The 17,783-nt window shown below is 47.7% G+C and overlaps 37 non-coding genes across 37 annotated transcripts; all 37 read right to left on the minus strand.

The window, feature by feature from the left end:
- Positions 1–196: 196 nt before the first annotated feature.
- Trnak-cuu (transfer RNA lysine (anticodon CUU)) lies at positions 197–269 on the minus strand. The gene has a single exon. It is a non-coding gene; the product is annotated as a tRNA-Lys (tRNA).
- Positions 270–631: 362 nt separating this feature from the next.
- Trnar-ucg (transfer RNA arginine (anticodon UCG)) lies at positions 632–704 on the minus strand. Its single transcript has one exon. It is a non-coding gene; the product is annotated as a tRNA-Arg (tRNA).
- Positions 705–1,243: 539 nt separating this feature from the next.
- On the minus strand, positions 1,244–1,315 carry Trnat-agu (transfer RNA threonine (anticodon AGU)). The gene has a single exon. It is a non-coding gene; the product is annotated as a tRNA-Thr (tRNA).
- A 322-nt stretch (positions 1,316–1,637) lies between these two features.
- Trnak-cuu (transfer RNA lysine (anticodon CUU)) lies at positions 1,638–1,710 on the minus strand. The gene has a single exon. It is a non-coding gene; the product is annotated as a tRNA-Lys (tRNA).
- A 362-nt stretch (positions 1,711–2,072) lies between these two features.
- Trnar-ucg (transfer RNA arginine (anticodon UCG)) lies at positions 2,073–2,145 on the minus strand. Its single transcript has one exon. It is a non-coding gene; the product is annotated as a tRNA-Arg (tRNA).
- Positions 2,146–2,693: 548 nt separating this feature from the next.
- On the minus strand, positions 2,694–2,765 carry Trnat-agu (transfer RNA threonine (anticodon AGU)). Its single transcript has one exon. It is a non-coding gene; the product is annotated as a tRNA-Thr (tRNA).
- Positions 2,766–3,087: 322 nt separating this feature from the next.
- Trnak-cuu (transfer RNA lysine (anticodon CUU)) lies at positions 3,088–3,160 on the minus strand. The gene has a single exon. It is a non-coding gene; the product is annotated as a tRNA-Lys (tRNA).
- A 362-nt stretch (positions 3,161–3,522) lies between these two features.
- Positions 3,523–3,595, minus strand: Trnar-ucg (transfer RNA arginine (anticodon UCG)). Its single transcript has one exon. It is a non-coding gene; the product is annotated as a tRNA-Arg (tRNA).
- A 530-nt stretch (positions 3,596–4,125) lies between these two features.
- On the minus strand, positions 4,126–4,197 carry Trnat-agu (transfer RNA threonine (anticodon AGU)). Its single transcript has one exon. It is a non-coding gene; the product is annotated as a tRNA-Thr (tRNA).
- Positions 4,198–4,519: 322 nt separating this feature from the next.
- Positions 4,520–4,592, minus strand: Trnak-cuu (transfer RNA lysine (anticodon CUU)). The gene has a single exon. It is a non-coding gene; the product is annotated as a tRNA-Lys (tRNA).
- Positions 4,593–4,954: 362 nt separating this feature from the next.
- Positions 4,955–5,027, minus strand: Trnar-ucg (transfer RNA arginine (anticodon UCG)). The gene has a single exon. It is a non-coding gene; the product is annotated as a tRNA-Arg (tRNA).
- A 539-nt stretch (positions 5,028–5,566) lies between these two features.
- Trnat-agu (transfer RNA threonine (anticodon AGU)) lies at positions 5,567–5,638 on the minus strand. Its single transcript has one exon. It is a non-coding gene; the product is annotated as a tRNA-Thr (tRNA).
- Positions 5,639–5,960: 322 nt separating this feature from the next.
- Positions 5,961–6,033, minus strand: Trnak-cuu (transfer RNA lysine (anticodon CUU)). Its single transcript has one exon. It is a non-coding gene; the product is annotated as a tRNA-Lys (tRNA).
- Positions 6,034–6,395: 362 nt separating this feature from the next.
- On the minus strand, positions 6,396–6,468 carry Trnar-ucg (transfer RNA arginine (anticodon UCG)). Its single transcript has one exon. It is a non-coding gene; the product is annotated as a tRNA-Arg (tRNA).
- Positions 6,469–7,004: 536 nt separating this feature from the next.
- Trnat-agu (transfer RNA threonine (anticodon AGU)) lies at positions 7,005–7,076 on the minus strand. The gene has a single exon. It is a non-coding gene; the product is annotated as a tRNA-Thr (tRNA).
- Positions 7,077–7,398: 322 nt separating this feature from the next.
- On the minus strand, positions 7,399–7,471 carry Trnak-cuu (transfer RNA lysine (anticodon CUU)). The gene has a single exon. It is a non-coding gene; the product is annotated as a tRNA-Lys (tRNA).
- A 362-nt stretch (positions 7,472–7,833) lies between these two features.
- Positions 7,834–7,906, minus strand: Trnar-ucg (transfer RNA arginine (anticodon UCG)). Its single transcript has one exon. It is a non-coding gene; the product is annotated as a tRNA-Arg (tRNA).
- A 539-nt stretch (positions 7,907–8,445) lies between these two features.
- Trnat-agu (transfer RNA threonine (anticodon AGU)) lies at positions 8,446–8,517 on the minus strand. The gene has a single exon. It is a non-coding gene; the product is annotated as a tRNA-Thr (tRNA).
- Positions 8,518–8,839: 322 nt separating this feature from the next.
- On the minus strand, positions 8,840–8,912 carry Trnak-cuu (transfer RNA lysine (anticodon CUU)). Its single transcript has one exon. It is a non-coding gene; the product is annotated as a tRNA-Lys (tRNA).
- Positions 8,913–9,274: 362 nt separating this feature from the next.
- Positions 9,275–9,347, minus strand: Trnar-ucg (transfer RNA arginine (anticodon UCG)). Its single transcript has one exon. It is a non-coding gene; the product is annotated as a tRNA-Arg (tRNA).
- A 539-nt stretch (positions 9,348–9,886) lies between these two features.
- On the minus strand, positions 9,887–9,958 carry Trnat-agu (transfer RNA threonine (anticodon AGU)). The gene has a single exon. It is a non-coding gene; the product is annotated as a tRNA-Thr (tRNA).
- Positions 9,959–10,280: 322 nt separating this feature from the next.
- Trnak-cuu (transfer RNA lysine (anticodon CUU)) lies at positions 10,281–10,353 on the minus strand. The gene has a single exon. It is a non-coding gene; the product is annotated as a tRNA-Lys (tRNA).
- Positions 10,354–10,715: 362 nt separating this feature from the next.
- On the minus strand, positions 10,716–10,788 carry Trnar-ucg (transfer RNA arginine (anticodon UCG)). Its single transcript has one exon. It is a non-coding gene; the product is annotated as a tRNA-Arg (tRNA).
- Positions 10,789–11,321: 533 nt separating this feature from the next.
- Trnat-agu (transfer RNA threonine (anticodon AGU)) lies at positions 11,322–11,393 on the minus strand. Its single transcript has one exon. It is a non-coding gene; the product is annotated as a tRNA-Thr (tRNA).
- A 322-nt stretch (positions 11,394–11,715) lies between these two features.
- Trnak-cuu (transfer RNA lysine (anticodon CUU)) lies at positions 11,716–11,788 on the minus strand. The gene has a single exon. It is a non-coding gene; the product is annotated as a tRNA-Lys (tRNA).
- A 362-nt stretch (positions 11,789–12,150) lies between these two features.
- Trnar-ucg (transfer RNA arginine (anticodon UCG)) lies at positions 12,151–12,223 on the minus strand. Its single transcript has one exon. It is a non-coding gene; the product is annotated as a tRNA-Arg (tRNA).
- Positions 12,224–12,756: 533 nt separating this feature from the next.
- On the minus strand, positions 12,757–12,828 carry Trnat-agu (transfer RNA threonine (anticodon AGU)). Its single transcript has one exon. It is a non-coding gene; the product is annotated as a tRNA-Thr (tRNA).
- A 322-nt stretch (positions 12,829–13,150) lies between these two features.
- On the minus strand, positions 13,151–13,223 carry Trnak-cuu (transfer RNA lysine (anticodon CUU)). Its single transcript has one exon. It is a non-coding gene; the product is annotated as a tRNA-Lys (tRNA).
- Positions 13,224–13,585: 362 nt separating this feature from the next.
- On the minus strand, positions 13,586–13,658 carry Trnar-ucg (transfer RNA arginine (anticodon UCG)). Its single transcript has one exon. It is a non-coding gene; the product is annotated as a tRNA-Arg (tRNA).
- A 538-nt stretch (positions 13,659–14,196) lies between these two features.
- Trnat-agu (transfer RNA threonine (anticodon AGU)) lies at positions 14,197–14,268 on the minus strand. Its single transcript has one exon. It is a non-coding gene; the product is annotated as a tRNA-Thr (tRNA).
- Positions 14,269–14,590: 322 nt separating this feature from the next.
- On the minus strand, positions 14,591–14,663 carry Trnak-cuu (transfer RNA lysine (anticodon CUU)). The gene has a single exon. It is a non-coding gene; the product is annotated as a tRNA-Lys (tRNA).
- A 362-nt stretch (positions 14,664–15,025) lies between these two features.
- Trnar-ucg (transfer RNA arginine (anticodon UCG)) lies at positions 15,026–15,098 on the minus strand. Its single transcript has one exon. It is a non-coding gene; the product is annotated as a tRNA-Arg (tRNA).
- Positions 15,099–15,649: 551 nt separating this feature from the next.
- Positions 15,650–15,721, minus strand: Trnat-agu (transfer RNA threonine (anticodon AGU)). The gene has a single exon. It is a non-coding gene; the product is annotated as a tRNA-Thr (tRNA).
- Positions 15,722–16,043: 322 nt separating this feature from the next.
- On the minus strand, positions 16,044–16,116 carry Trnak-cuu (transfer RNA lysine (anticodon CUU)). The gene has a single exon. It is a non-coding gene; the product is annotated as a tRNA-Lys (tRNA).
- A 439-nt stretch (positions 16,117–16,555) lies between these two features.
- Trnar-ucg (transfer RNA arginine (anticodon UCG)) lies at positions 16,556–16,628 on the minus strand. The gene has a single exon. It is a non-coding gene; the product is annotated as a tRNA-Arg (tRNA).
- Positions 16,629–17,173: 545 nt separating this feature from the next.
- Positions 17,174–17,245, minus strand: Trnat-agu (transfer RNA threonine (anticodon AGU)). Its single transcript has one exon. It is a non-coding gene; the product is annotated as a tRNA-Thr (tRNA).
- Positions 17,246–17,567: 322 nt separating this feature from the next.
- Trnak-cuu (transfer RNA lysine (anticodon CUU)) lies at positions 17,568–17,640 on the minus strand. The gene has a single exon. It is a non-coding gene; the product is annotated as a tRNA-Lys (tRNA).
- Between the last annotated feature and the right edge of the window lie 143 nt (positions 17,641–17,783).

Raw genomic sequence — 17,783 nt, forward strand, 5'->3', positions numbered from 1 at the left:
CATCTCACACGATATCGATGTACACCTAAAATTCCAAAACAACACATTTATTTCATTTCAGAGTTACTTTCAGTTTCGAAAACCATTCCTCTGATATTAATACGAAGCTAGGCATCGTCTTAACCCGTTACGTTCATTACGCAAGGCTCACGAGAGGGGCGCAGGTTGCATCCGCGTAGACACAAAATTTTGCGCCCGCCCAGCGTGGGGCTCGAACCCACGACCCTGAGATTAAGAGTCTCATGCTCGACCGACTGAGCTAGCCGGGCCCCACACAACGTGATACGAGCCATACAGTACTTATGGGACCTGCGACCATCTATGGAAGGTCCTTTTCACTACAGCTTATTTCCTGCTGCCACAAATGAGCTACAATCCTATTCAATGAACAATTGTAACAGATGCCTGTGGCGTAGCTCTTGGGTCCTGAATCAGACGCAGTAGTTCCAACAAAAACTCTCCTGATCGGCACTTTGCCGAAAATTTCGCTACAGAACCCCCTGTCTTGCTTGTGCTTCAGGTAGACGCCGGTTTGCAGCCAGGAAGCGGACAGCAGCAACTTTCAACTAGTTTTGTAGTACTCAAACAACACAGTGAAACAGAATGCATCTTTTGCAGAACTGGAAAAAGTCGACCGTGACAGGATTCGAACCTGCAATCTTCGGATCCGAAGTCCGACGCCTTATCCATTAGGCCACACGGTCACTGGCGCAATGTGCTTCCCCACACACACCTCATTTTCGCCATTTGTACGCTTGCCGGAATGAATTTCCCATCTTTGACGCAATTCTCCAATTTCAGTACTAAAAATGCGAAGCTACTTCTTGCTGTGTCCCATCGCAAGTTACATTCAAGCCCTTATGACGCTGATCAAGCAAGAGGTTGCAAATCAGCTTCAATCGCTTACTGCCATCTCAGTCGGTTGCAGAGGGTACGTCACCCTATGTCATACAATGGCGACTTGCCGCTATTACCAAAGCGGCGGCGGCGCCGACGACGACGACGACAACCGCGAGGGTCTCTACCAGGGGTAGAAAATACATCACAAGGACTAAGTATTTCACGTCGGCATTCTCCAGAGACTGCCAAAAGCAGAAGTTTCTGGTGCCTACTTTAATAGCAGCATTCGCACTATTCATTTGCGAGAGCATTTCTTAAATACCGCACCCATTCATAATTCTTTTTATTCTTGACCGCTTTTTTCGAAAGGGCAAAGGTAGAAGGGGCTGTTACAAAATTCATTTGCCTCCTGTGAGGATCGAACTCACAACCTCTGGTTTACTAGACCAGCGCTCTGCCACTGAGCTAAGGAGGCGCCGCCTAGCGCACTTTTCTGGTACTTTATTCTTATGGACTAGTGAATCGGAGCCCTTCAGCTGGAAACGCACCGCATTAGCGACCATTATTTGTATTTAGTTAGCACAGCTGCTGCTTTCCTACACATCTCACACGATATCGATGTACACCTAAAATTCCAAAACAACACATTTATTTCATTTCAGAGTTACTTTCAGTTTCGAAAACCATTCCTCTGATATTAATACGAAGCTAGGCATCGTCTTAACCCGTTACGTTCATTACGCAAGGCTCACGAGAGGGGCGCAGGTTGCATCCGCGTAGACACAAAATTTTGCGCCCGCCCAGCGTGGGGCTCGAACCCACGACCCTGAGATTAAGAGTCTCATGCTCGACCGACTGAGCTAGCCGGGCCCCACACAACGTGATACGAGCCATACAGTACTTATGGGACCTGCGACCATCTATGGAAGGTCCTTTTCACTACAGCTTATTTCCTGCTGCCACAAATGAGCTACAATCCTATTCAATGAACAATTGTAACAGATGCCTGTGGCGTAGCTCTTGGGTCCTGAATCAGACGCAGTAGTTCCAACAAAAACTCTCCTGATCGGCACTTTGCCGAAAATTTCGCTACAGAACCCCCTGTCTTGCTTGTGCTTCAGGTAGACGCCGGTTTGCAGCCAGGAAGCGGACAGCAGCAACTTTCAACTAGTTTTGTAGTACTCAAACAACACAGTGAAACAGCATGCATCTTTTGCAGAACTGGAAAAAGTCGACCGTGACAGGATTCGAACCTGCAATCTTCGGATCCGAAGTCCGACGCCTTATCCATTAGGCCACACGGTCACTGGCGCAATGTGCTTCCCCACACACACCTCATTTTCGCCATTTGTACGCTTGCCGGAATGAATTTCCCATCTTTGACGCAATTCTCCAATTTCAGTACTAAAAATGCGAAGCTACTTCTTGCTGTGTCCCATCGCAAGTTACATTCAAGCCCTTATGACGCTGATCAAGCAAGAGGTTGCAAATCAGCTTCAATCGCTTACTGCCATCTCAGTCGGTTGCAGAGGGTACGTCACCCTATGTCATACAATGGCGACTTGCCGCTATTACCAAAGCGGCGGCGGCGCCGACGACGACGACGACGACGACGACAACCGCGAGGGTCCCTACCAGGGGTAGAAAATACATCACAAGGACTAAGTATTTCACGTCGGCATTCTCCAGAGACTGCCAAAAGCAGCAGTTTCTGGTGCCTACTTTAATAGCAGCATTCGCACTATTCATTTGCGAGAGCATTTCTTAAATACCGCACCCATTCATAATTCTTTTTATTCTTGACCGCTTTTTTCGAAAGGGCAAAGGTAGAAGGGGCTGTTACAAAATTCATTTGCCTCCTGTGAGGATCGAACTCTCGACCTCTGGTTTACTAGACCAGCGCTCTGCCACTGAGCTAAGGAGGCGCCGCCTAGCGCACTTTTCTGGTACTTTATTCTTATGGACTAGTGAATCGGAGCCCTTCAGCTGGAAACGCACCGCATTAGCGACCATTATTTGTATTTAGTTAGCACAGCTGCTGCTTTCCTACACATCTCACACGATATCGATGTACACCTAAAATTCCAAAACAACACATTTATTTCATTTCAGAGTTACTTTCAGTTTCAAAAACCATTCCTCTGATATTAATACGAAGCTAGGCATCGTCTTAACCCGTTACGTTCATTACGCAAGGCTCACGAGAGGGGCGCAGGTTGCATCCCCGTAGACACAAAATTTTGCGCCCGCCCAGCGTGGGGCTCGAACCCACGACCCTGAGATTAAGAGTCTCATGCTCGACCGACTGAGCTAGCCGGGCCCCACACAACGTGTTACGAGCCATACAGTACTTATGGGACCTGCGACCATCTATGGAAGGTCCTTTTCACTACAGCTTATTTCCTGCTGCCACAAATGAGCTACAATCCTATTCAATGAACAATTGTAACAGATGCCTGTGGCGTAGCTCTTGGGTCCTGAATCAGACGCAGTAGTTCCAACAAAAACTCTCCTGATCGGCACTTTGCCGAAAATTTCGCTACAGAACCCCCTGTCTTGCTTGTGCTTCAGGTAGACGCCGGTTTGCAGCCAGGAAGCGGACAGCAGCAACTTTCAACTAGTTTTGTAGTACTCAAACAACACAGTGAAACAGCATGCATCTTTTGCAGAACTGGAAAAAGTCGACCGTGACAGGATTCGAACCTGCAATCTTCGGATCCGAAGTCCGACGCCTTATCCATTAGGCCACACGGTCACTGGCGCAATGTGCTTCCCCACACACACCTCATTTTCGCCATTTGTACGCTTGCCGGAATGAATTTCCCATCTTTGACGCAATTCTCCAATTTCAGTACTAAAAATGCGAAGCTACTTCTTGCTGTGTCCCATCGCAAGTTACATTCAAGCCCTTATGACGCTGATCAAGCAAGAGGTTGCAAATCAGCTTCAATCGCTTACTGCCATCTCAGTCGGTTGCAGAGGGTACGTCACCCTATGTCATACAATGGCGACTTGCCGCTATTACCAAAGCGGCGGCGGCGCCGACGACAACCGCGAGGGTCTCTACCAGGGGTAGAAAATACATCACAAGGACTAAGTATTTCACGTCGGCATTCTCCAGAGACTGCCAAAAGCAGAAGTTTCTGGTGCCTACTTTAATAGCAGCATTCGCACTATTCATTTGCGAGAGCATTTCTTAAATACCGCACCCATTCATAATTCTTTTTATTCTTGACCGCTTTTTTCGAAAGGGCAAAGGTAGAAGGGGCTGTTACAAAATTCATTTGCCTCCTGTGAGGATCGAACTCACAACCTCTGGTTTACTAGACCAGCGCTCTGCCACTGAGCTAAGGAGGCGCCGCCTAGCGCACTTTTCTGGTACTTTATTCTTATGGACTAGTGAATCGGAGCCCTTCAGCTGGAAACGCACCGCATTAGCGACCATTATTTGTATTTAGTTAGCACAGCTGCTGCTTTCCTACACATCTCACACGATATCGATGTACACCTAAAATTCCAAAACAACACATTTATTTCATTTCAGAGTTACTTTCAGTTTCGAAAACCATTCCTCTGATATTAATACGAAGCTAGGCATCGTCTTAACCCGTTACGTTCATTACGCAAGGCTCACGAGAGGGGCGCAGGTTGCATCCGCGTAGACACAAAATTTTGCGCCCGCCCAGCGTGGGGCTCGAACCCACGACCCTGAGATTAAGAGTCTCATGCTCGACCGACTGAGCTAGCCGGGCCCCACACAACGTGATACGAGCCATACAGTACTTATGGGACCTGCGACCATCTATGGAAGGTCCTTTTCACTACAGCTTATTTCCTGCTGCCACAAATGAGCTACAATCCTATTCAATGAACAATTGTAACAGATGCCTGTGGCGTAGCTCTTGGGTCCTGAATCAGACGCAGTAGTTCCAACAAAAACTCTCCTGATCGGCACTTTGCCGAAAATTTCGCTACAGAACCCCCTGTCTTGCTTGTGCTTCAGGTAGACGCCGGTTTGCAGCCAGGAAGCGGACAGCAGCAACTTTCAACTAGTTTTGTAGTACTCAAACAACACAGTGAAACAGAATGCATCTTTTGCAGAACTGGAAAAAGTCGACCGTGACAGGATTCGAACCTGCAATCTTCGGATCCGAAGTCCGACGCCTTATCCATTAGGCCACACGGTCACTGGCGCAATGTGCTTCCCCACACACACCTCATTTTCGCCATTTGTACGCTTGCCGGAATGAATTTCCCATCTTTGACGCAATTCTCCAATTTCAGTACTAAAAATGCGAAGCTACTTCTTGCTGTGTCCCATCGCAAGTTACATTCAAGCCCTTATGACGCTGATCAAGCAAGAGGTTGCAAATCAGCTTCAATCGCTTACTGCCATCTCAGTCGGTTGCAGAGGGTACGTCACCCTATGTCATACAATGGCGACTTGCCGCTATTACCAAAGCGGCGGCGGCGCCGACGACGACGACGACAACCGCGAGGGTCTCTACCAGGGGTAGAAAATACATCACAAGGACTAAGTATTTCACGTCGGCATTCTCCAGAGACTGCCAAAAGCAGAAGTTTCTGGTGCCTACTTTAATAGCAGCATTCGCACTATTCATTTGCGAGAGCATTTCTTAAATACCGCACCCATTCATAATTCTTTTTATTCTTGACCGCTTTTTTCGAAAGGGCAAAGGTAGAAGGGGCTGTTACAAAATTCATTTGCCTCCTGTGAGGATCGAACTCACAACCTCTGGTTTACTAGACCAGCGCTCTGCCACTGAGCTAAGGAGGCGCCGCCTAGCGCACTTTTCTGGTACTTTATTCTTATGGACTAGTGAATCGGAGCCCTTCAGCTGGAAACGCACCGCATTAGCGACCATTATTTGTATTTAGTTAGCACAGCTGCTGCTTTCCTACACATCTCACACGATATCGATGTACACCTAAAATTCCAAAACAACACATTTATTTCATTTCAGAGTTACTTTCAGTTTCGAAAACCATTCCTCTGATATTAATACGAAGCTAGGCATCGTCTTAACCCGTTACGTTCATTACGCAAGGCTCACGAGAGGGGCGCAGGTTGCATCCGCGTAGACACAAAATTTTGCGCCCGCCCAGCGTGGGGCTCGAACCCACGACCCTGAGATTAAGAGTCTCATGCTCGACCGACTGAGCTAGCCGGGCCCCACACAACGTGATACGAGCCATACAGTACTTATGGGACCTGCGACCATCTATGGAAGGTCCTTTTCACTACAGCTTATTTCCTGCTGCCACAAATGAGCTACAATCCTATTCAATGAACAATTGTAACAGATGCCTGTGGCGTAGCTCTTGGGTCCTGAATCAGACGCAGTAGTTCCAACAAAAACTCTCCTGATCGGCACTTTGCCGAAAATTTCGCTACAGAACCCCCTGTCTTGCTTGTGCTTCAGGTAGACGCCGGTTTGCAGCCAGGAAGCGGACAGCAGCAACTTTCAACTAGTTTTGTAGTACTCAAACAACACAGTGAAACAGCATGCATCTTTTGCAGAACTGGAAAAAGTCGACCGTGACAGGATTCGAACCTGCAATCTTCGGATCCGAAGTCCGACGCCTTATCCATTAGGCCACACGGTCACTGGCGCAATGTGCTTCCCCACACACACCTCATTTTCGCCATTTGTACGCTTGCCGGAATGAATTTCCCATCTTTGACGCAATTCTCCAATTTCAGTACTAAAAATGCGAAGCTACTTCTTGCTGTGTCCCATCGCAAGTTACATTCAAGCCCTTATGACGCTGATCAAGCAAGAGGTTGCAAATCAGCTTCAATCGCTTACTGCCATCTCAGTCGGTTGCAGAGGGTACGTCACCCTATGTCATACAATGGCGACTTGCCGCTATTACCAAAGCGGCGGCGGCGCCGACGACGACGACAACCGCGAGGGTCTCTACCAGGGGTAGGAAATACATCACAAGGACTAAGTATTTCACGTCGGCATTCTCCAGAGACTGCCAAAAGCAGAAGTTTCTGGTGCCTACTTTAATAGCAGCATTCGCACTATTCATTTGCGAGAGCATTTCTTAAATACCGCACCCATTCATAATTCTTTTTATTCTTGACCGCTTTTTTCGAAAGGGCAAAGGTAGAAGGGGCTGTTACAAAATTCATTTGCCTCCTGTGAGGATCGAACTCACACCCTCTGGTTTACTAGACCAGCGCTCTGCCACTGAGCTAAGGAGGCGCCGCCTAGCGCACTTTTCTGGTACTTTATTCTTATGGACTAGTGAATCGGAGCCCTTCAGCTGGAAACGCACCGCATTAGCGACCATTATTTGTATTTAGTTAGCACAGCTGCTGCTTTCCTACACATCTCACACGATATCGATGTAGACCTAAAATTCCAAAACAACACATTTATTTCATTTCAGAGTTACTTTCAGTTTCGAAAACCATTCCTCTGATATTAATACGAAGCTAGGCATCGTCTTAACCCGTTACGTTCATTACGCAAGGCTCACGAGAGGGGCGCAGGTTGCATCCGCGTAGACACAAAATTTTGCGCCCGCCCAGCGTGGGGCTCGAACCCACGACCCTGAGATTAAGAGTCTCATGCTCGACCGACTGAGCTAGCCGGGCCCCACACAACGTGATACGAGCCATACAGTACTTATGGGACCTGCGACCATCTATGGAAGGTCCTTTTCACTACAGCTTATTTCCTGCTGCCACAAATGAGCTACAATCCTATTCAATGAACAATTGTAACAGATGCCTGTGGCGTAGCTCTTGGGTCCTGAATCAGACGCAGTAGTTCCAACAAAAACTCTCCTGATCGGCACTTTGCCGAAAATTTCGCTACAGAACCCCCTGTCTTGCTTGTGCTTCAGGTAGACGCCGGTTTGCAGCCAGGAAGCGGACAGCAGCAACTTTCAACTAGTTTTGTAGTACTCAAACAACACAGTGAAACAGCATGCATCTTTTGCAGAACTGGAAAAAGTCGACCGTGACAGGATTCGAACCTGCAATCTTCGGATCCGAAGTCCGACGCCTTATCCATTAGGCCACACGGTCACTGGCGCAATGTGCTTCCCCACACACACCTCATTTTCGCCATTTGTACGCTTGCCGGAATGAATTTCCCATCTTTGACGCAATTCTCCAATTTCAGTACTAAAAATGCGAAGCTACTTCTTGCTGTGTCCCATCGCAAGTTACATTCAAGCCCTTATGACGCTGATCAAGCAAGAGGTTGCAAATCAGCTTCAATCGCTTACTGCCATCTCAGTCGGTTGCAGAGGGTACGTCACCCTATGTCATACAATGGCGACTTGCCGCTATTACCAAAGCGGCGGCGGCGCCGACGACGACGACGACAACCGCGAGGGTCTCTACCAGGGGTAGAAAATACATCACAAGGACTAAGTATTTCACGTCGGCATTCTCCAGAGACTGCCAAAAGCAGAAGTTTCTGGTGCCTACTTTAATAGCAGCATTCGCACTATTCATTTGCGAGAGCATTTCTTAAATACCGCACCCATTCATAATTCTTTTTATTCTTGACCGCTTTTTTCGAAAGGGCAAAGGTAGAAGGGGCTGTTACAAAATTCATTTGCCTCCTGTGAGGATCGAACTCACAACCTCTGGTTTACTAGACCAGCGCTCTGCCACTGAGCTAAGGAGGCGCCGCCTAGCGCACTTTTCTGGTACTTTATTCTTATGGACTAGTGAATCGGAGCCCTTCAGCTGGAAACGCACCGCATTAGCGACCATTATTTGTATTTAGTTAGCACAGCTGCTGCTTTCCTACACATCTCACACGATATCGATGTACACCTAAAATTCCAAAACAACACATTTATTTCATTTCAGAGTTACTTTCAGTTTCGAAAACCATTCCTCTGATATTAATACGAAGCTAGGCATCGTCTTAACCCGTTACGTTCATTACGCAAGGCTCACGAGAGGGGCGCAGGTTGCATCCGCGTAGACACAAAATTTTGCGCCCGCCCAGCGTGGGGCTCGAACCCACGACCCTGAGATTAAGAGTCTCATGCTCGACCGACTGAGCTAGCCGGGCCCCACACAACGTGATACGAGCCATACAGTACTTATGGGACCTGCGACCATCTATGGAAGGTCCTTTTCACTACAGCTTATTTCCTGCTGCCACAAATGAGCTACAATCCTATTCAATGAACAATTGTAACAGATGCCTGTGGCGTAGCTCTTGGGTCCTGAATCAGACGCAGTAGTTCCAACAAAAACTCTCCTGATCGGCACTTTGCCGAAAATTTCGCTACAGAACCCCCTGTCTTGCTTGTGCTTCAGGTAGACGCCGGTTTGCAGCCAGGAAGCGGACAGCAGCAACTTTCAACTAGTTTTGTAGTACTCAAACAACACAGTGAAACAGCATGCATCTTTTGCAGAACTGGAAAAAGTCGACCGTGACAGGATTCGAACCTGCAATCTTCGGATCCGAAGTCCGACGCCTTATCCATTAGGCCACACGGTCACTGGCGCAATGTGCTTCCCCACACACACCTCATTTTCGCCATTTGTACGCTTGCCGGAATGAATTTCCCATCTTTGACGCAATTCTCCAATTTCAGTACTAAAAATGCGAAGCTACTTCTTGCTGTGTCCCATCGCAAGTTACATTCAAGCCCTTATGACGCTGATCAAGCAAGAGGTTGCAAATCAGCTTCAATCGCTTACTGCCATCTCAGTCGGTTGCAGAGGGTACGTCACCCTATGTCATACAATGGCGACTTGCCGCTATTACCAAAGCGGCGGCGGCGCCGACGACGACGACGACAACCGCGAGGGTCTCTACCAGGGGTAGAAAATACATCACAAGGACTAAGTATTTCACGTCGGCATTCTCCAGAGACTGCCAAAAGCAGAAGTTTCTGGTGCCTACTTTAATAGCAGCATTCGCACTATTCATTTGCGAGAGCATTTCTTAAATACCGCACCCATTCATAATTCTTTTTATTCTTGACCGCTTTTTTCGAAAGGGCAAAGGTAGAAGGGGCTGTTACAAAATTCATTTGCCTCCTGTGAGGATCGAACTCACAACCTCTGGTTTACTAGACCAGCGCTCTGCCACTGAGCTAAGGAGGCGCCGCCTAGCGCACTTTTCTGGTACTTTATTCTTATGGACTAGTGAATCGGAGCCCTTCAGCTGGAAACGCACCGCATTAGCGACCATTATTTGTATTTAGTTAGCACAGCTGCTGCTTTCCTACACATCTCACACGATATCGATGTACACCTAAAATTCCAAAACAACACATTTATTTCATTTCAGAGTTACTTTCAGTTTCGAAAACCATTCCTCTGATATTAATACGAAGCTAGGCATCGTCTTAACCCGTTACGTTCATTACGCAAGGCTCACGAGAGGGGCGCAGGTTGCATCCGCGTAGACACAAAATTTTGCGCCCGCCCAGCGTGGGGCTCGAACCCACGACCCTGAGATTAAGAGTCTCATGCTCGACCGACTGAGCTAGCCGGGCCCCACACAACGTGATACGAGCCATACAGTACTTATGGGACCTGCGACCATCTATGGAAGGTCCTTTTCACTACAGCTTATTTCCTGCTGCCACAAATGAGCTACAATCCTATTCAATGAACAATTGTAACAGATGCCTGTGGCGTAGCTCTTGGGTCCTGAATCAGACGCAGTAGTTCCAACAAAAACTCTCCTGATCGGCACTTTGCCGAAAATTTCGCTACAGAACCCCCTGTCTTGCTTGTGCTTCAGGTAGACGCCGGTTTGCAGCCAGGAAGCGGACAGCAGCAACTTTCAACTAGTTTTGTAGTACTCAAACAACACAGTGAAACAGCATGCATCTTTTGCAGAACTGGAAAAAGTCGACCGTGACAGGATTCGAACCTGCAATCTTCGGATCCGAAGTCCGACGCCTTATCCATTAGGCCACACGGTCACTGGCGCAATGTGCTTCCCCACACACACCTCATTTTCGCCATTTGTACGCTTGCCGGAATGAATTTCCCATCTTTGACGCAATTCTCCAATTTCAGTACTAAAAATGCGAAGCTACTTCTTGCTGTGTCCCATCGCAAGTTACATTCAAGCCCTTATGACGCTGATCAAGCAAGAGGTTGCAAATCAGCTTCAATCGCTTACTGCCATCTCAGTCGGTTGCAGAGGGTACGTCACCCTATGTCATACAATGGCGACTTGCCGCTATTACCAAAGCGGCGGCGGCGCCGACGACGACAACCGCGAGGGTCTCTACCAGGGGTAGAAAATACATCACAAGGACTAAGTATTTCAGGTCGGCATTCTCCAGAGACTGCCAAAAGCAGAAGTTTCTGGTGCCTACTTTAATAGCAGCATTCGCACTATTCATTTGCGAGAGCATTTCTTAAATACCGCACCCATTCATAATTCTTTTTATTCTTGACCGCTTTTTTCGAAAGGGCAAAGGTAGAAGGGGCTGTTACAAAATTCATTTGCCTCCTGTGAGGATCGAACTCACAACCTCTGGTTTACTAGACCAGCGCTCTGCCACTGAGCTAAGGAGGCGCCGCCTAGCGCACTTTTCTGGTACTTTATTCTTATGGACTAGTGAATCGGAGCCCTTCAGCTGGAAACGCACCGCATTAGCGACCATTATTTGTATTTAGTTAGCACAGCTGCTGCTTTCCTACACATCTCACACGATATCGATGTACACCTAAAATTCCAAAACAACACATTTATTTCATTTCAGAGTTACTTTCAGTTTCGAAAACCATTCCTCTGATATTAATACGAAGCTAGGCATCGTCTTAACCCGTTACGTTCATTACGCAAGGCTCACGAGAGGGGCGCAGGTTGCATCCGCGTAGACACAAAATTTTGCGCCCGCCCAGCGTGGGGCTCGAACCCACGACCCTGAGATTAAGAGTCTCATGCTCGACCGACTGAGCTAGCCGGGCCCCACACAACGTGATACGAGCCATACAGTACTTATGGGACCTGCGACCATCTATGGAAGGTCCTTTTCACTACAGCTTATTTCCTGCTGCCACAAATGAGCTACAATCCTATTCAATGAACAATTGTAACAGATGCCTGTGGCGTAGCTCTTGGGTCCTGAATCAGACGCAGTAGTTCCAACAAAAACTCTCCTGATCGGCACTTTGCCGAAAATTTCGCTACAGAACCCCCTGTCTTGCTTGTGCTTCAGGTAGACGCCGGTTTGCAGCCAGGAAGCGGACAGCAGCAACTTTCAACTAGTTTTGTAGTACTCAAACAACACAGTGAAACAGCATGCATCTTTTGCAGAACTGGAAAAAGTCGACCGTGACAGGATTCGAACCTGCAATCTTCGGATCCGAAGTCCGACGCCTTATCCATTAGGCCACACGGTCACTGGCGCAATGTGCTTCCCCACACACACCTCATTTTCGCCATTTGTACGCTTGCCGGAATGAATTTCCCATCTTTGACGCAATTCTCCAATTTCAGTACTAAAAATGCGAAGCTACTTCTTGCTGTGTCCCATCGCAAGTTACATTCAAGCCCTTATGACGCTGATCAAGCAAGAGGTTGCAAATCAGCTTCAATCGCTTACTGCCATCTCAGTCGGTTGCAGAGGGTACGTCACCCTATGTCATACAATGGCGACTTGCCGCTATTACCAAAGCGGCGGCGGCGCCGACGACGACAACCGCGAGGGTCTCTACCAGGGGTAGAAAATACATCACAAGGACTAAGTATTTCACGTCGGCATTCTCCAGAGACTGCCAAAAGCAGAAGTTTCTGGTGCCTACTTTAATAGCAGCATTCGCACTATTCATTTGCGAGAGCATTTCTTAAATACCGCACCCATTCATAATTCTTTTTATTCTTGACCGCTTTTTTCGAAAGGGCAAAGGTAGAAGGGGCTGTTACAAAATTCATTTGCCTCCTGTGAGGATCGAACTCACAACCTCTGGTTTACTAGACCAGCGCTCTGCCACTGAGCTAAGGAGGCGCCGCCTAGCGCACTTTTCTGGTACTTTATTCTTATGGACTAGTGAATCGGAGCCCTTCAGCTGGAAACGCACCGCATTAGCGACCATTATTTGTATTTAGTTAGCACAGCTGCTGCTTTCCTACACATCTCACACGATATCGATGTACACCTAAAATTCCAAAACAACACATTTATTTCATTTCAGAGTTACTTTCAGTTTCGAAAACCATTCCTCTGATATTAATACGAAGCTAGGCATCGTCTTAACCCGTTACGTTCATTACGCAAGGCTCACGAGAGGGGCGCAGGTTGCATCCGCGTAGACACAAAATTTTGCGCCCGCCCAGCGTGGGGCTCGAACCCACGACCCTGAGATTAAGAGTCTCATGCTCGACCGACTGAGCTAGCCGGGCCCCACACAACGTGATACGAGCCATACAGTACTTATGGGACCTGCGACCATCTATGGAAGGTCCTTTTCACTACAGCTTATTTCCTGCTGCCACAAATGAGCTACAATCCTATTCAATGAACAATTGTAACAGATGCCTGTGGCGTAGCTCTTGGGTCCTGAATCAGACGCAGTAGTTCCAACAAAAACTCTCCTGATCGGCACTTTGCCGAAAATTTCGCTACAGAACCCCCTGTCTTGCTTGTGCTTCAGGTAGACGCCGGTTTGCAGCCAGGAAGCGGACAGCAGCAACTTTCAACTAGTTTTGTAGTACTCAAACAACACAGTGAAACAGCATGCATCTTTTGCAGAACTGGAAAAAGTCGACTGTGACAGGATTCGAACCTGCAATCTTCGGATCCGAAGTCCGACGCCTTATCCATTAGGCCACACGGTCACTGGCGCAATGTGCTTCCCCACACACACCTCATTTTCGCCATTTGTACGCTTGCCGGAATGAATTTCCCATCTTTGACGCAATTCTCCAATTTCAGTATTAAAAATGCGAAGCTACTTCTTGCTGTGTCCCATCGCAAGTTACATTCAAGCCCTTATGACGCTGATCAAGCAAGAGGTTGCAAATCAGCTTCAATCGCTTACTGCCATCTCAGTCGGTTGCAGACGGTACGTCACCCTATGTCATACAATGGCGACTTGCCGCTATTACCAAAGCGGCGGCGGCGCCGACGACGACGACGACAACCGCGAGGGTCTCTACCAGGGGTAGAAAATACATCACAAGAACTAAGTATTTCACGTCGGCATTCTCCAGAGACTGCCAAAAGCAGCAGTTTCTGGTGCCTACTTTAATAGCAGCATTCGCACTATTCATTTGCGAGAGCATTTCTTAAATACCGCACCCATTCATAATTCTTTTTATTCTTACCGCTTTTTTCGAAAGGGCAAAGGTAGAAGGGGCTGTTACAAAATTCATTTGCCTCCTGTGAGGATCGAACTCACGACCTCTGGTTTACTAGACCAGCGCTCTGCCACTGAGCTAAGGAGGCGCCGCCTAGCGCACTTTTCTGGTACTTTATTCTTATGGACTAGTGAATCGGAGCCCTTCAGCTGGAAACGCACCGCATTAGCGACCATTATTTGTATTTAGTTAGCACAGCTGCTGCTTTCCTACACATCTCACACGATATCGATGTACACCAAAAATTCCAAAACAACACATTTATTTCATTTCAGAGTTACTTTCAGTTTCAAAAACCATTCCTCTGATATTAATACGAAGCTAGGCATCGTCTTAACCCGTTACGTTCATTACGCAAGGCTCACGAGAGGGGCGCAGGTTGCATCCCCGTAGACACAAATGTTTGCGCCCGCCCAGCGTGGGGCTCGAACCCACGACCCTGAGATTAAGAGTCTCATGCTCGACCGACTGAGCTAGCCGGGCCCCACACAACGTGTTACGAGCCATACAGTACTTATGGGACCTGCGACCATCTATGGAAGGTCCTTTTCACTACAGCTTATTTCCTGCTGCCACAAATGAGCTACAATCCTATTCAATGAACAATTGTAACAGATGCCTGTGGCGTAGCTCTTGGGTCCTGAATCAGACGCAGTAGTTCCAACAAAAACTCTCCTGATCGGCACTTTGCCGAAAATTTCGCTACAGAACCCCCTGTCTTGCTTGTGCTTCAGGTAGACGCCGGTTTGCAGCCAGGAAGCGGACAGCAGCAACTTTCAACTAGTTTTGTAGTACTCAAACAACACAGCAAAACAGCATGCATCTTTTGCAGAACTGGAAAAAGTCGACCGTGACAGGATTCGAACCTGCAATCTTCGGATCCGAAGTCCGACGCCTTATCCATTAGGCCACACGGTCACTGGCGCAATCTGCTTCCCCACACACACCTCATTTTCGCCATTTGTACGCTTGCCGGAATGAATTTCCCATCTTTGACGCAATTCTCCATCTCCAATTTCAGTACTATAAATGCGATGCTACTTCTTGCTGTGTCCCATCGCAAGTTACATTCAAGCCCTTATGACGCTGATCAAACAAGAGGTTGCAAATCAGCTTCAATCGCTTACTGCCATCTCAGTCGGTTGCAGAAGGTACCTCACCCTATGTCATACAAAGGCGAGTTGCCGCTATTACCAAGGCGGCGGCGGCGCCGACGACGACGACGACGACGACAACCGCGAGGGTCTCTACCAGGGGTAGAAAATACTTCACAAGAACTAAGTATTTCACGTCGGCATTCTCCAGAGACTGCCAAAAGCAGCAGTTTCTGGTGCCTACTTTAATAGCACCATTCGCACTTTTCATTTGCGAGAGCATTTCTTAAATACCGCACCCATTCATAATTTTTTTTATTCTTGACCGCTTTTTTCGAAAGGGCTACGGTAGAAGGGGCTGTTACAAAATTCGTTTGCCTCCTGTGAGGATCGAACTCACGACCTCTGGTTTACTAGACCAGCGCTCTGCCACTGAGCTAAGGAGACGCCGCCTGGTGCATTTTTCGGGTACTTTATTCTTATGCAGTAGTGAATCGGAGCCCTTCAGCTGGAAACGCACCGCATTAGCGACCATTATTTGTATTTAGTTAGCACAGCTGCTGCTTTCCTACACATCTCACACGATATCGATGTACACCTAAAATTCCAAATACAACACATTTATTTCATTTCAGAGTTACTTTCAGCTTCAAAAACCATTCCTCTGATATTCATACGAAGCTAGGCATCGTCGTAACCCGTTACGTTCATTACGCAAAGCTCACGAGAGGGGCGCAGGTTGCATCCGCGTAGACACAAAATTTCGCGCCGCCCAGCGTGGGGCTCGAACCCACGACCCTGAGATTAAGAGTCTCATGCTCTACCGACTTAGCTAGCCGGGCTCCACACAACGCATTACGAGCCATACAATACTTATGGGACCTGCGACCATCTATGAAAGGTCCTTTTCACTACAGCTTATTTCCTGCTGCCACAAATGAGCTACAATCCTATTCAATGAAAAATTGTGTCCGAAAGGAATCAAATCTACTTGAAATGATACGTGGCTATCAGCACCGTTATTCAACACACATGCTCGACTGTGCGCAGACGCCTGTGGCGTAGCTCTTGGGTCCTGAATCAGACGCAGTAGTTCCAACAAAAACTCTCCTGATCGAAACAGTGCCGAAAATTTCGCTACAGAACCCCCTTGTCTTGCTTGTGCTTCAGGTAGACGCCGGTTTGCAGCCAGGAAGCGGACAGCAGCAACTTTCAACTAGTTTTGTAGTACTCAAACAACACAGCAAAACAGCATGCATCTTTTGCAGAACTGGAAAAAGTCGACCGTGACAGGATTCGAACCTGCAATCTTCGGATTCGAAGTCCGACGCCTTATCCATTAGGCCACACGGTCACTGGCGCAATCTGCTTCCCCACACACACCTCATTTTCGCCATTTGTACGATTGCCGGAATGAATTTCCCATCTTTGACGCAATTCTCCATCTCCAATTTCAGTACTTTAAATGCGATGCTACTTCTTGCTGTGTCCCATCGCAAGTTACATTCAAGCCCTTATGACGCTGATCAAACAAGAGGTTGCAAATCAGCTTCAATCGCTTACTGCCATCTCAGTCGGTTGCAGAAGGTACCTCACCCTATGTCATACAAAGGCGAGTTGCCGCTATTACCAAGGCGGCGGCGGCGCCGACGACGACGACGACAACCGCGAGGGTCTCTACCAGGGGTAGAAAATACTTCACAAGAACTAAGTATTTCACGTCGGCATTCTCCAGAGACTGCCAAAAGCAGCAGTTTCTGGTGCCTACTTTAATAGCACCATTCGCACTTTTCATTTGCGAGAGCATTTCTTAAATACCGCACCCATTCATAATTTTTTTTATTCTTGACCGCTTTTTTCGAAAGGGCTACGGTAGAAGGGGCTGTTACAAAATTCGTTTGCCTCCTGTGAGGATCGAACTCACGACCTCTGGTTTACTAGACCAGCGCTCTGCCACTGAGCTAAGGAGGCGCCGCCTGGTGCATTTTTCGGGTACTTTATTCTTATGGAGTAGTGAATCGGAGCCCTTCAGCTGGAAACGCACCGCATTAGCGACCATTATTTGTATTTAGTTAGCACAGCTGCTGCTTTCCTACACATCTCACACGATATCGATGTACACCTAAAATTCCAAATACAACACATTTATTTTATTTCAGAGTTACTTTCAGCTTCAAAAACCATTCCTCTGATATTCATACGAAGCTAGGCATCGTCGTAACCCGTTACGTTCATTACGCAAAGCTCACGAGAGGGGCGCAGGTTGCATCCGCGTAGACACAAAATTTCGCGCCGCCCAGCGTGGGGCTCGAACCCACGACCCTGAGATTAAGAGTCTCATGCTCTACCGACTGAGCTAGCCGGGCTCCACACAACGCATTACGAGCCATACAATACTTATGGGACCTGCGACCATCTATGGAAGGTCCTTTTCACTACAGCTTATTTCCTGCTGCCACAAATGAGCTACAATCCTATTCAATGAAAAATTGTGTCCGAAAGGAATCAA

This window comes from Schistocerca serialis, chromosome 7, assembly GCF_023864345.2.
Source record: "Schistocerca serialis cubense isolate TAMUIC-IGC-003099 chromosome 7, iqSchSeri2.2, whole genome shotgun sequence".
In the NCBI taxonomy this organism is placed as follows: Eukaryota; Metazoa; Arthropoda; class Insecta; order Orthoptera; family Acrididae; genus Schistocerca; species Schistocerca serialis.